General features: G+C 39.5%; 1 protein-coding gene across 1 annotated transcript in view; it reads right to left on the minus strand.

Annotated features, from left to right (window-relative positions):
• Window positions 1–6,340: 6,340 nt before the first annotated feature.
• Window positions 6,341–11,338, minus strand: part of LOC109934731 (zinc finger protein 438) — a 69,205-nt gene continuing 64,207 nt past the window's right edge. The window contains exon 5 of the mRNA XM_048611793.1: window positions 6,341–6,556. The gene's annotated coding sequence lies outside the window, so the exon portion shown is untranslated. The remainder of the gene's footprint in view (window positions 6,557–11,338) is intronic.

Below are 11,338 nucleotides of genomic sequence, written 5' to 3' on the forward strand. Positions count from 1 at the left end.
TCTCCCCAGGACATCAGGCCAGTCCTGCCCAGGTGTGATTGTGTACACCTCACCTCTCCCCAAACCAGGCCCAATCCCCCAGGAATTTGAAACCCTCCCCCTCACACATCTCTTCAGCCATGTACACATCTGATATATCCTGTTGTTTCTACCCTGACTAGCATGTGACACTGGTAGTACTTCTGCAATTACTATCTTTCAAGGACCTACTCATCAACTAACTTCCTAAATCCTTTTTTGGGACCTTATCTCACTTTTTTCTTTAATCTATATCGTCTGGACCAATGTACACGACCACCGGCTATTCACCCTCTCCCTCCTGAACGTCCCACCTTCTAGATATTTACTTTGAACATGCCTTCTTCCACAAATCATAACAGAAGACACTAAACATCTAACATCATTCAAACAGGAACAGGAACAGTGCTTCTTACAACCCCCCAGGAACCTTATCGTTTACATAAGCAAAACAATTCCTTAGCTATCTGCATCCACAGCTTCCCTAGGATGGCTTCCTGTTGCAAGCTCGGCTCATTTCCTGCACAATCTCCAATCAACTCTCCAGACATCCTAAGGTAGCATCAGGGCTAAAGTCCAGACTTCCTCTCAGCACCTTCTGGATTGACAGCATTTCCCTGCTGAATGCTCTCTGCCCCCAAAATGAGAAATCAGATGTTTTCCAAAAGAGGCGCACAAGTGTCTTTCCTTGGTCTCCTAGCATCACAGCTCAGAACACGGTTATGTAAACAATTCCAAATAGTTGTTCTATTTCTAGGAGAATTAAGTCAATTCTATCATCCTCATAGGGGCATCAACTTTCCTAGAATAACTGGGAGTCTACTGGATTTACCTTCAGTCTCCCAGCAGCTATTAAGAAAATACATGAGAACTTAAAACAATATTTCAAGAAAATAATACTCATAGCTTCTACAGAATCTTTGCCTAGTGATCATTCATTCAAAGTGGTGATCTGTACTACTGCAGCATGATGATAAAAAACATGAACCAATGTGCATGTGTACAGCTCTGCATTCACAAAGGTCACTGCACTGTCTACTTTCCCACCAGTGCTGAGCCTCAACCTCAGGGAGAGGTGGAGAGACCAAGAATAAACGCTGCTGCAACAATGACCCAAACTAACAGTATTGCTAAATGTTGCATTGATTTCTCTATTGGGCGTCCTTGTTTTAACAATGTGAGAAAATATCCAAGTAAAGTTAAATTGGATTCAAAGAGCATTGGCCATTAGTAGTGGAAAGAATCAGGACTGCAGTGAAATAGGAACATCTCGGACTCGGTGAGGAAGCAGTAACAGAGACTGGTGAACGAACGGTAGCAATCTTCCTGACACAAAGTCTTTCATCACATTGCAGCTATTGTTGTAAGAAAGGGTGAGAGTAGAGTATAAGGGCTTAAGAAAATAGTTAATACTTGAAAAGTTAATTCATCTTGGACCTTTTTTATTGCCCAAGATAATCCTAAAGTAGAGAGCAGGATTGACAAAGAACAATGAAGCCAAACAGTACTTGATGTCACATGTTGGTGATGGATGGTCAGACGTGCTCTTCCCTGTACATGGACTGCAGCAGTTATAGACTCTTACAGCACGGGTCCAACTAGTCCACACCGACTATGTTCCCAAACTAAACTAGTCCCACTTGCCTGCATTTGCCCCATTTCCCTCCAAATCTTTTCTTTTCAGGTACTTATCCAAATGTCTTTTAAATGTTGTAACTGTACCTGCACCCACCACTTCCTCTGGCATAATGGTCTCTTGCTGTGATGATATTAAGGGTGTCATAGGTGGAAATAAACGGGTGATTACAGAAAAGCAGATGAAGAAATATTATGGTGAATAGATGGTCAAAGGTTAGGCAGTTGGAAATTTTAAAGTGCACTTGCAAATTACTTATGGGAACTTCCAGGGACAATTACGAAAGAAATACGGGAAGATGCAGAGAAAAGGAATGTAGTGGTGAGAAATTCCATAGAATGGTCAACAATGGCTCTGATCGACTGGTAGTTAACATCATGGAAGCAGTTTTTGGATTGTGAAAATTGGTTAAAGGTGTTAAACATCTCAGTGTACACATGGAAGCTAACATTGTAGATGTTGCAACAGAGCAGCATAGTACAGATAAAGAACAGCAAAGAGACAAGGTAGATCCTAAAGAGACTGGAATTGATGATCTATGGGAAGGAAGAGAAGCCACGTAATGAAGATGTGAATTTCATCTGATAGTGCCAATGGAACCACGGAAAAGGAGGCCTATGTAGTTAAGCAATATACAAGAGTTGTTGAAGGAGGATGGCACGGCCAATCCAGTCAAACATTGCATTTAGATTATGGAAAACAAGGAGAGATAACACCTTGGTCACACACACAAAAGATGCCATTCATGTCTTTAGCTTGGACTGCTTCAGTACGCCAGACTTAGGGAATTCTAATATAGTATTAAACAGAAGTTATCTGAGCTGTCCAGGAACTCCTTCACATCAAGGCGTATCAGATTAAGCACTTCTTTAGACACTATATGTGTTGTGTGGGAAGCTCATTTACCTGTTCCTCTAAAACCTTATTCCCTTAATGAGCTGGCCATTTCAAGAACAAGTCATTTTAAGTTACAAGCATGGCAATAAACATTCACATAATTTCCAGGGCATTAAGGATAAACACACCATCTGTAACATCACAGCATTATGGATCGTAAATCAGCACTTCTCCCAATTCTGTAACTTTATCAAAAAACATTTATTTTCCCAACTGTACAAGATATTTACCTTAAAGACCCTTAGGTACAGGAAATTTAAAATAAATCCAATGAATTGCATCACCAATGTACTTAATCAACTTGCAGCAAACAACATTTATTAAAGATAACCGGGGTTACAAGAAGTTTAATCAAAATACAACATAATTGCATTTTTTCTAATATTTCTTTAAAAGATTAGGTAAAGGATGTATCAGCTTTCATTTCATAAAACAAAATCTCTCCTGGTTACCTGGATATGAATTGAGTTTTGTTGTAATAATGTTATGTTTACAACATAAAGGATTAATCAGTAGGATGGAGATAGAGATTTAACTGAAGATTGTAAACCTACAAAGAGAGCTTACATAAGGTGTGCATCTCCCTTTGGCTTATTGTTTGTGGAAAGTATGCATTTGGTGAATGTAACTATCAATGACTTGTCAAATAAAAATGTATAAAAACCACTATCTCCACTTGGACCACCAGTTTGCATGCGGTGGGTCTTAAGCAGACTGCAGCTATGTGTTCCAGCCCACCTGCAGCCTGACCTCATTTCCCAGGCTGTGTGTGGCTCAGTCAATTGAACTGATCTGGAAACTGAGCGAGGCAGAAATGGCTACATATAAAATGTTTGCTCAGAACATTGCTTTTTTTAAGTATCTAAACTCGTAAGAGATGTGGGCCATCAAATTTTCAACATGTCTAGTTGTTTATAGAAATTTTAGCACTTAATTCAGCCACAAGATGCATGTACTTCTGAAACCAAAAGGCTTAACTTTGTAAGACTTATATTCCTAACTTTCAATTAATATAAACATGGTAGATTTACTTTCTCTAATGTCTATTGTTTCAAATTTTGCTGTACATATTAAAATACAGCCTACTTTTTGTACCAAAATACAATGTTTGTGAGTGATGTTTCAGTGGCACTTTTAATGTTTTTTTTCAAAATACAGCTCTGTAGTTACACCATCTTGGTTTTATTACCTATTTATGTCTGGTGCCATTTATAAATCAACCTGGCTTGAGCCTAAAATGCTTCCTTTGATTATATACAACTGCCTTCAGGCTTATTTGTACTCTGCAATACAGACACACTGCATTTAACATCTCACAGTTTAGAACTGTTTTGCTTGGGATCTCTTTACATAACAAAACACACAGACCAAACTATGTAGATGGAAATGAGTGCATTCACTTACTTTTCAGAATTGCTAAGTACACTTCAATGAATAGAATCTAAGATAACAGAATTCTTTCCAAACAATAGCTCCTGAATAAACTGAACAGTTACAAGCAGCATGAGATTATCCCAAATCTTGACACCTTTTTCTCTCTCTATGGTCTCTGCATGATTACAAAAGCTTCCATCTTATCTCCTCCAATCTTTTTTTGTGTGTGAAGGTCAGCACTTACAAATTGGATTGAAATATTTCTTAAAACTCAGCTGCTACATACATATGGCATTTGTACTGCTGTTTCATCTCAGCACCCTGTATAAAGGGGGAATGCAGTTTATGTGAGAGACTGAGAATTCACTCAAAGACTGCTTCAAGATAGGATTAGTTGATTCTATGTGAGAAATGCACCAGGAATACAAGGACATCAACCAGAATTGGGCAAGAAGGGATTAACAAACAGGTGATTTAATATCTAAACTTTCTGTCAATGGAAGTCTTAACACAGCCCACACAGGCTGTATCAAATAATGATGCGTAAGAGAACCTTAACATCACAAAGGATTTGTTTAATTGTGCAAATTTTATATGCAACCTCATTGTGCCAAATATTGATGTCTTCCAGGTGGTTTGACAATTCATCAATGGTACCTGATTTTATACATGTATGCATGCACTTTCTGCATCAGTTGCATGGTTTTCCTCAGGGTTTTGTCCCCCTTTTGTGACAATACAAACAATTCCTTGTAATTATTTTAACTGGATTGCTGTAACTTCTGCTAACATAACCACTCTATTTAATTTTTAAGTTCTCCTACTTCTGGTGGCACTGTTGTACACAAGTTACCAAACTCTATCAATCATTTTGTTTTTTCAACTAATCTTTCTTATTTCCTAAATGCAATGATTTTAAGTACTTGGTTAAATACTTTTAGTTCAAAATTTTCCATCTGTTTGACTTTAGATTCTTCACAACCACGTTTTCCTCCCACTGATGTGCTTCACTTCCCCTTGCCCTCTACATCCCACGTTTTGATCCTTGTCCCTACCCTGAAACAGACTTGATCCAGCATTAAATATCCCTCCTTGTTCATTATTCCAGTCATGTTTCCATTTTACCTGCTTCAGTCCAGCTCTAACTCCATTTTGCCCCCTCTTATGGAATATTTTCCATTTGCTTTGTAAATTTGAATTTTAAAACTCATTTTCAGCTAACCGTTATGTTCTGTAACCTCTCCCCTTTTAAAGTGAAGTTTGAAGTGGTCAGTATGAGGGGGAGAGGGGATAACAGTTGAGGGAGTGAGAAAAAGTGATGGAAGCTGGAGACTTAAGGAGACAGGAAATGCTGAAATGGGAGAAAAGTAACAGCAGGAGGGGAAGTGAATGGAACTAAGGGAAGATTGGAGAGATAGGAAGCAAAACCAACAGGTGACAAGCTAACCACAAGAGGCAGAGGAGCACTCAAGGCTGGAAGGGCTTCTGCAATAAGAACAGAAAGGGGAGTGAACAGTGGGAATGCAACAGTGGAGAATGGTAAACCATAGGGAAGGTGGCAATGTCGAAGAAAGGAAGAGAAATTTTCTTTGCATTCACCACAAGAAGTGCTCAGTAAATTATCTATTGCTAGAGACAAGTTTTGTTTCAAACTGCTGATCTGTAACCTCCCCCAGATTACAACTTTACCACTGAATATTAAAAATGTCTAAAGAGTTATTTAAATTTCCATCTCCCGTGTGATCAACTTCGTTAACTTTCCAGATATCCCTAACATAGTGGACTACAATACCTCCTTTTCCAGATATTTCCTGAGCATAAGATATTGTGTTAATTATTATCCTCTTGGGTCAGCTATGCTATCAACTCCTCAAAGAAAGCAGTTTCTTTTTAAAAGCAGAATGAAACAGAACAAGAAGGATACTGAAGATAATGCTTCTTTTGCTCTTCGAACTTAAAAGCAGGAGTTGGAAATGCATCTGGAAATGCTTCCAAAAAATGAAGTGTCTTGGCGAGTTTCTGCAATGCATCCTGTATATATAGCATAGTACAGCCAAGGTCCATCAGTGTTCGAGGGAATGTAGATATAAGCTGGCGAATGGATGCCTATCAACAAAACTGATTTGCCCTGGTTAAGTGTTAAGCTTCTCGAGAGCTGTTGTAACTACATCCATTCAGGAAAGTGGATGATACATGATCACATTCCCAGATAGCAGGAGATTTTGTCATAACCTTATACAAATCTGGGCAGGGCTGTTAAATTTAGGATATAAATTCTTTAAAAAAAACTAATAAGTCAGTCAGGCAGGATCTTCTCCTTTTGAAAGTCCAGCTGTATCTATGGGAAGAAAGTAGAGTTAACGTTTCAAATCTGGCGACTCTTCATCAGAAATGGACTTGAAATATTAACTCCGCTTTATTCACATAGATGTTGCCAGACCGGCTGAGTTTTGCCTACAATTTGTTTTTGTTTCAGATCTCTGGGGTCTGCAGTTCTTTGTTATATCTTCCCTTTATGAATCCATGTAGGTTGTTGTTTACCAGGTTGGTCATGCAAGTAAATGCCCAAGTTTGACAATCCGTTCCATGTTCAATGCAAGATTAACAGATTTGTTGACGTGTGGGTCAGCTCTGTAAATGAGAACCATGTCAGGCCCTTTTCAATCTATTAGAAGCATATTTAATTGCTCTCACAGTAACCCACAATACATCAAAAAAATCTCCTACCATTTGTCTTCATAATATAAGTATAATTCTTCTCTATGACTTCTGTTTCCTTTAATAATTAAACTCATTACTGAAGAGTTGTGTTATCTATACTAATGGTTTCGTGAATAGTTAGAGAAATTATGTAGTTTATTACCTATTCTGTGTTGATTCTTTATCTTCACTCCACCATCACCGTTTAGGGTTCTGCTACCTCATTAAATACTGTAACTGATGGAAACAGGTAAAGAAATATTTACTGTTACACTCCTCTTCTGCAGCTATGCTCATCCTAGATTATTCTTATCCCCTTTGATGAATATTTAAGCACTTTCTACATTCATTCTGGTATAGAATAGTAAGGTGATTGTTTCTGACTTCAGGGTTTGAGTGGAGATTTGTAGCTTGGGTGCTGGTTGTAGAGGTTGGTGAGTTTGCCGAGCTGGGAGGTTTGATAGCAGACATTTCATCCTCTTTCTAGGTGACATCCTCAGTGCTGTGGAGCCTCCTGTGAAGCATTGTTGTCTTGTGCCGGTTCAAATTTATATGGTTTGGTATTTGCTGCTTCCGGTCGGTGCCGGTTCCGGTTGTGCGTTGTAATGGTCAGTATATCGGGTCTAATTCAATGTGTTTGTTGATGGAGTCCACGGATGAATGCCAAGCGTCCAAGAATTCCCTGGCTGTTCTCTGTTTGGCTTGTCCTATGATAGTAGTGTTGACCCAGTTGAAAGTGTGGTTTTTCTCGTCTGTGTGTATTGAAACCAAGGGCACCTGGTCGTGTTGTTTAGTTGCTAGCTGGTGTTCGTGAATGTGGGTTGCTAGTTGTCTGCCTGTTTGTCCTACGTAGTGTTTTGTGCAGTCTCCGCATGGTATCTTGTAAACCACATTCGTCCCATCCATGGTATCTTTAAAGACCCAATAGATACCACGGACTCCATCAACAAACACATTGAATTAGACCCGATATACCGACCATTACAACGCACAACCAGAACCGGCACCTACTGGAAGCAGCAAATACCAAACCATATAAATTCAAACCAGCACAAGACAACAATGCTTCACAGGAGGCTCCACAGCACTGAGGATGTCACCTAGAAAGGGGATGAAACATTTACTATCAAACCTTCCAGCTCGGCGAACACACCAACATCTATTGTTTTTGACTGGTGCAGGCTGGCTGGGCTGATGGGCCAATGGGCCCATTTCTGAGCTGTAGACTTTTAGATGTCTACGACCCTTCACTTTCCTCCCAGTAGGATTTGAAGATTTGATTTTTTTCCTCAGTTGTTGCTTATTCTTTTGTTAAACCATTTGAGGCCACACTTGCTTAGGTTATGCTTATTTACTGTCTCTAGTCATGGAATCCCCTACAGAACGGAAGCAGGCCATTCAGCCTATCAAGTCCACACTGTCCCTCCACAAGGCACCCTATCCAGAGCCACCCTTTCCTGTATCCCTGTATTTTCCATGACTAATCCACCTAGCCTGCACATGGGCACTGGGCAATTTAGCATGGCCAATGAACCTAACTTGCACATCTTTGGACTATGGGAGGAAACCGCAGCACCCAGAGGAAACCCACGCAGACACAGGGAAAAAACGTGTAAACTCCACACAGACAGTTGCCCGAGGATGGAATCAAACTTGGGTCCCTGGAGCTGTGAGGCAGTAGTGCTAACCACTGAGCCACCGTGCTGCCCGGCATCAAGTACATTACACTGTTAAAGGTGTATCACATATCCTTTACAGAAGTATTCACCCTGTTAAATTTCCTTAAGCAGTTTTCTCATTTATTTTAAGATTAATAACATTATATATAGCTACCTTAATGTCCTCTGTACTTCAAAGCTCCAGATGTTAAGCTCAATAATTTGTTTATGAATCAGTGTGTGCTACAAATTTAAATTTCTCAATTCAAATGCTGAACTATTAAGTATTGTCAATTTATATTAGAACAAGTTCCTCAAAAAAAAACCTTGATACAATAAGCTCTCTTCCTTTTATTTCAGCCTGGTGATCTTTAGCATATTCCTGGTTATAGCATTGCAATTTGTATCTTAAAGATTTCTATTTGCAGGTGTTCAATATCTAAGTTTTCAACTACAACAGGATAAGCTCCTTTAGTATGTTTTTTCCTGTCTACTCGATCTCTCCAGAGCATATGAAGTTGCATTCATGATCGCAGTCCAGAGTCAGCAATTCTTTCAATATTTCAACAGCATTATATTTTTCTATTGCTTATCAAATTTTAAGCCTCTTATCCCTAAAGTTTCTTGCCCTAGTAATATATAATTCTAATTGGAAATTTTCTACCTTCCATGTTTTTGGTACTAAGTTTCATTTGCTTCTTAGAGTTAACCTCCATCATACTAGTTTTGTCCATAAGCCACGAATCTGCATTGCTGTATTGTGGAAGTGTGGGAGCAGCTGCCTACTTCAAACTCACTTGTCGGGTTTTAACTGCCTCACCATACCAGAACAGCTTTAACAAAATCTAACATTGTCTGTGGCATTGTGCGCATATTAGCCCTCTTCATCCTCCAAAACCTCTGCCACTTCTGACACATTGAATACAACATCACTCATTTTCTGACCAACTCAATGGGCTAATATTGTTTTGATATTGGACTCAAAACATTAACTCTGTTTCTCTTTCCACTGATGCTGCCAGACCTGCTGAATTTCTCTAGTACTTTGTTTCTTTTATTTCAGTGGAACTGGCCTTGCTTAGCTTAATTTTCAATTGTAAATTCTAACAGCTTTTCTTTTCATATCATGATGTCTGGAATCCTCAAAATCCACCATTGATCTCATCTTCTTTATTGATATGCTGCTCCTGAAAATGCCATCTAAAGCCATGCAGTTTTTCACCTGCATACTAATGACAATCAGCTCCACTTCACCACTTCTCTCAACCTTTCCACCATGCTGTGTGACTTTCTAACCTATAGTGACTCATCCCTTCTTTCTGTAAAGCACAGGGAAAACCAAAGCCACTGTACCTTGGTATCTGCTTCCTTGGCACCAATTACATTCTCTGACAATGACCATCTCAGGCTGAATCAAAGTGCTCATATCTGAGGTGCCCTGTTAAAACTAACTTTGAACCAATGTTTTCTCCAGTCCACTCTGTAAGAAAAACAAAGTTGCTGGAAAAGTTCAGCAGGTCTGGCAGTATCTGTGAAGAAAAGAATCAGAGTTAATGTTTTGGGTCCAGTGACCCTTCCTCAGAACAACTCTTGTAACACTGCTTAACTTAGTCTATCTGTTGCTGAAATACTTATTCATGACTTTGCCATCTCTCTTACTCTGTTTATTCCAATGTCTTATCGATTAGCCTACATTGTTCACACTTCACATTCATCAGCTTTTCTAAATCTCTGTAGTCCATAACTTACCCAACTCGAAGTCATGCTCACCCAATTGTACTGATCTGTAATAGTTGTCAGTCCTTTGTGTCTTTTAATTTTCTTTTAAAATCCATCCATAAAAATACCTATTTCTATGCCTATAAGTTCCTTCAATCCAATGCCCTCACGTAGCCCATACTGTCCATTCATCTGATTCTAGCCTTGTCTCCTTGCTCTTACCCTTCACTCAACAATATCAGCTGTATTTTCAGCTACCTGGATTTCGTCTTGAAACCCATTAATTTCTTAATTCTCTTCCGTCACTTTCACATTCCCCTTTACAAGTCATCTCAAGAACCCGCTAGCATCCGCTCCACTGCTTCAGCTTATTTTCATACAGTTCTGTGAAACCCACTGATATGAAGAAAAATCTTAACCAGCAAGTAGTTAGGATCAGAAATGTACTGCCTGAGAATATGATACAGGCAGACTTATCGTGGTTTTCAAAAGGGAATTGGATAGTTACCTGAACAGAAAAAGCATTGCAGGGTTATGGGTACTAGGTGGGGAGTGGGACTAGTTGAGATGCTTTTACAAACAGCCAGCATAGATACAAAGGGCCAAATGGTCACCTTCTGTACACTAATCTTCTATGAAGTATGTTTTTCATGTTTAATGTGCAATATAAATGAAGTTAATATTGTCATAGTGGAGGTGGTGGTGGTGGTGTAGTGGTACTATCATTGGACTAGTAATCCAGAGGTCCCAGGCTAATGTTCTGGGAATATGGGTTCAAATCCCACCATGGTAAAATCTGAATTCAATAAAATCTGGATTAAAGAGCTGGTCTAATGGTGGCCATGTGACATTTGTCAATTATTGTAAAATCGTATCTGGTTCACTCCTGTCCTTTTGGGAAGGAAATCTGCCATCCTTACCTACAAGGGACTCCAAATAACAGCAATGTGGCTGACTTTTAACTGCCCTCTGAAACGGTCTCGCGAGCCGCTCAGTTCAAGGGCAGTTAGGAATGGGCAACAATACATTCCTTGCTGGTGGTGGCCACATCCCATGCAAGGATAAAATATGGCTTGGGATCAAAAATAGGAGTGGGACAGGCTATTCAGCTCTTTGAGACTGTTCTGCCATTCATTATGTTCATGGCTGATCAATCAACTAAAGAGCCTGTTTCTGTTTTTCCCCATGTCCTTTGATCCCTTAGCAATTCAATAAAGCATTTCAGTAAAGAGACAGTAGGAACTGCAGATGCTGGAGAATCTGAGATAACAAGGTGTAGAGCTGGATGAACACAGCAGGCCAAGCAGCATCAGAGGAGCAGGAAGGCTATCGTTTC

Source organism: Rhincodon typus, chromosome 2 (genome assembly GCF_021869965.1).
Source record: "Rhincodon typus isolate 14 chromosome 2, sRhiTyp1.1, whole genome shotgun sequence".
In the NCBI taxonomy this organism is placed as follows: Eukaryota; Metazoa; Chordata; class Chondrichthyes; order Orectolobiformes; family Rhincodontidae; genus Rhincodon; species Rhincodon typus.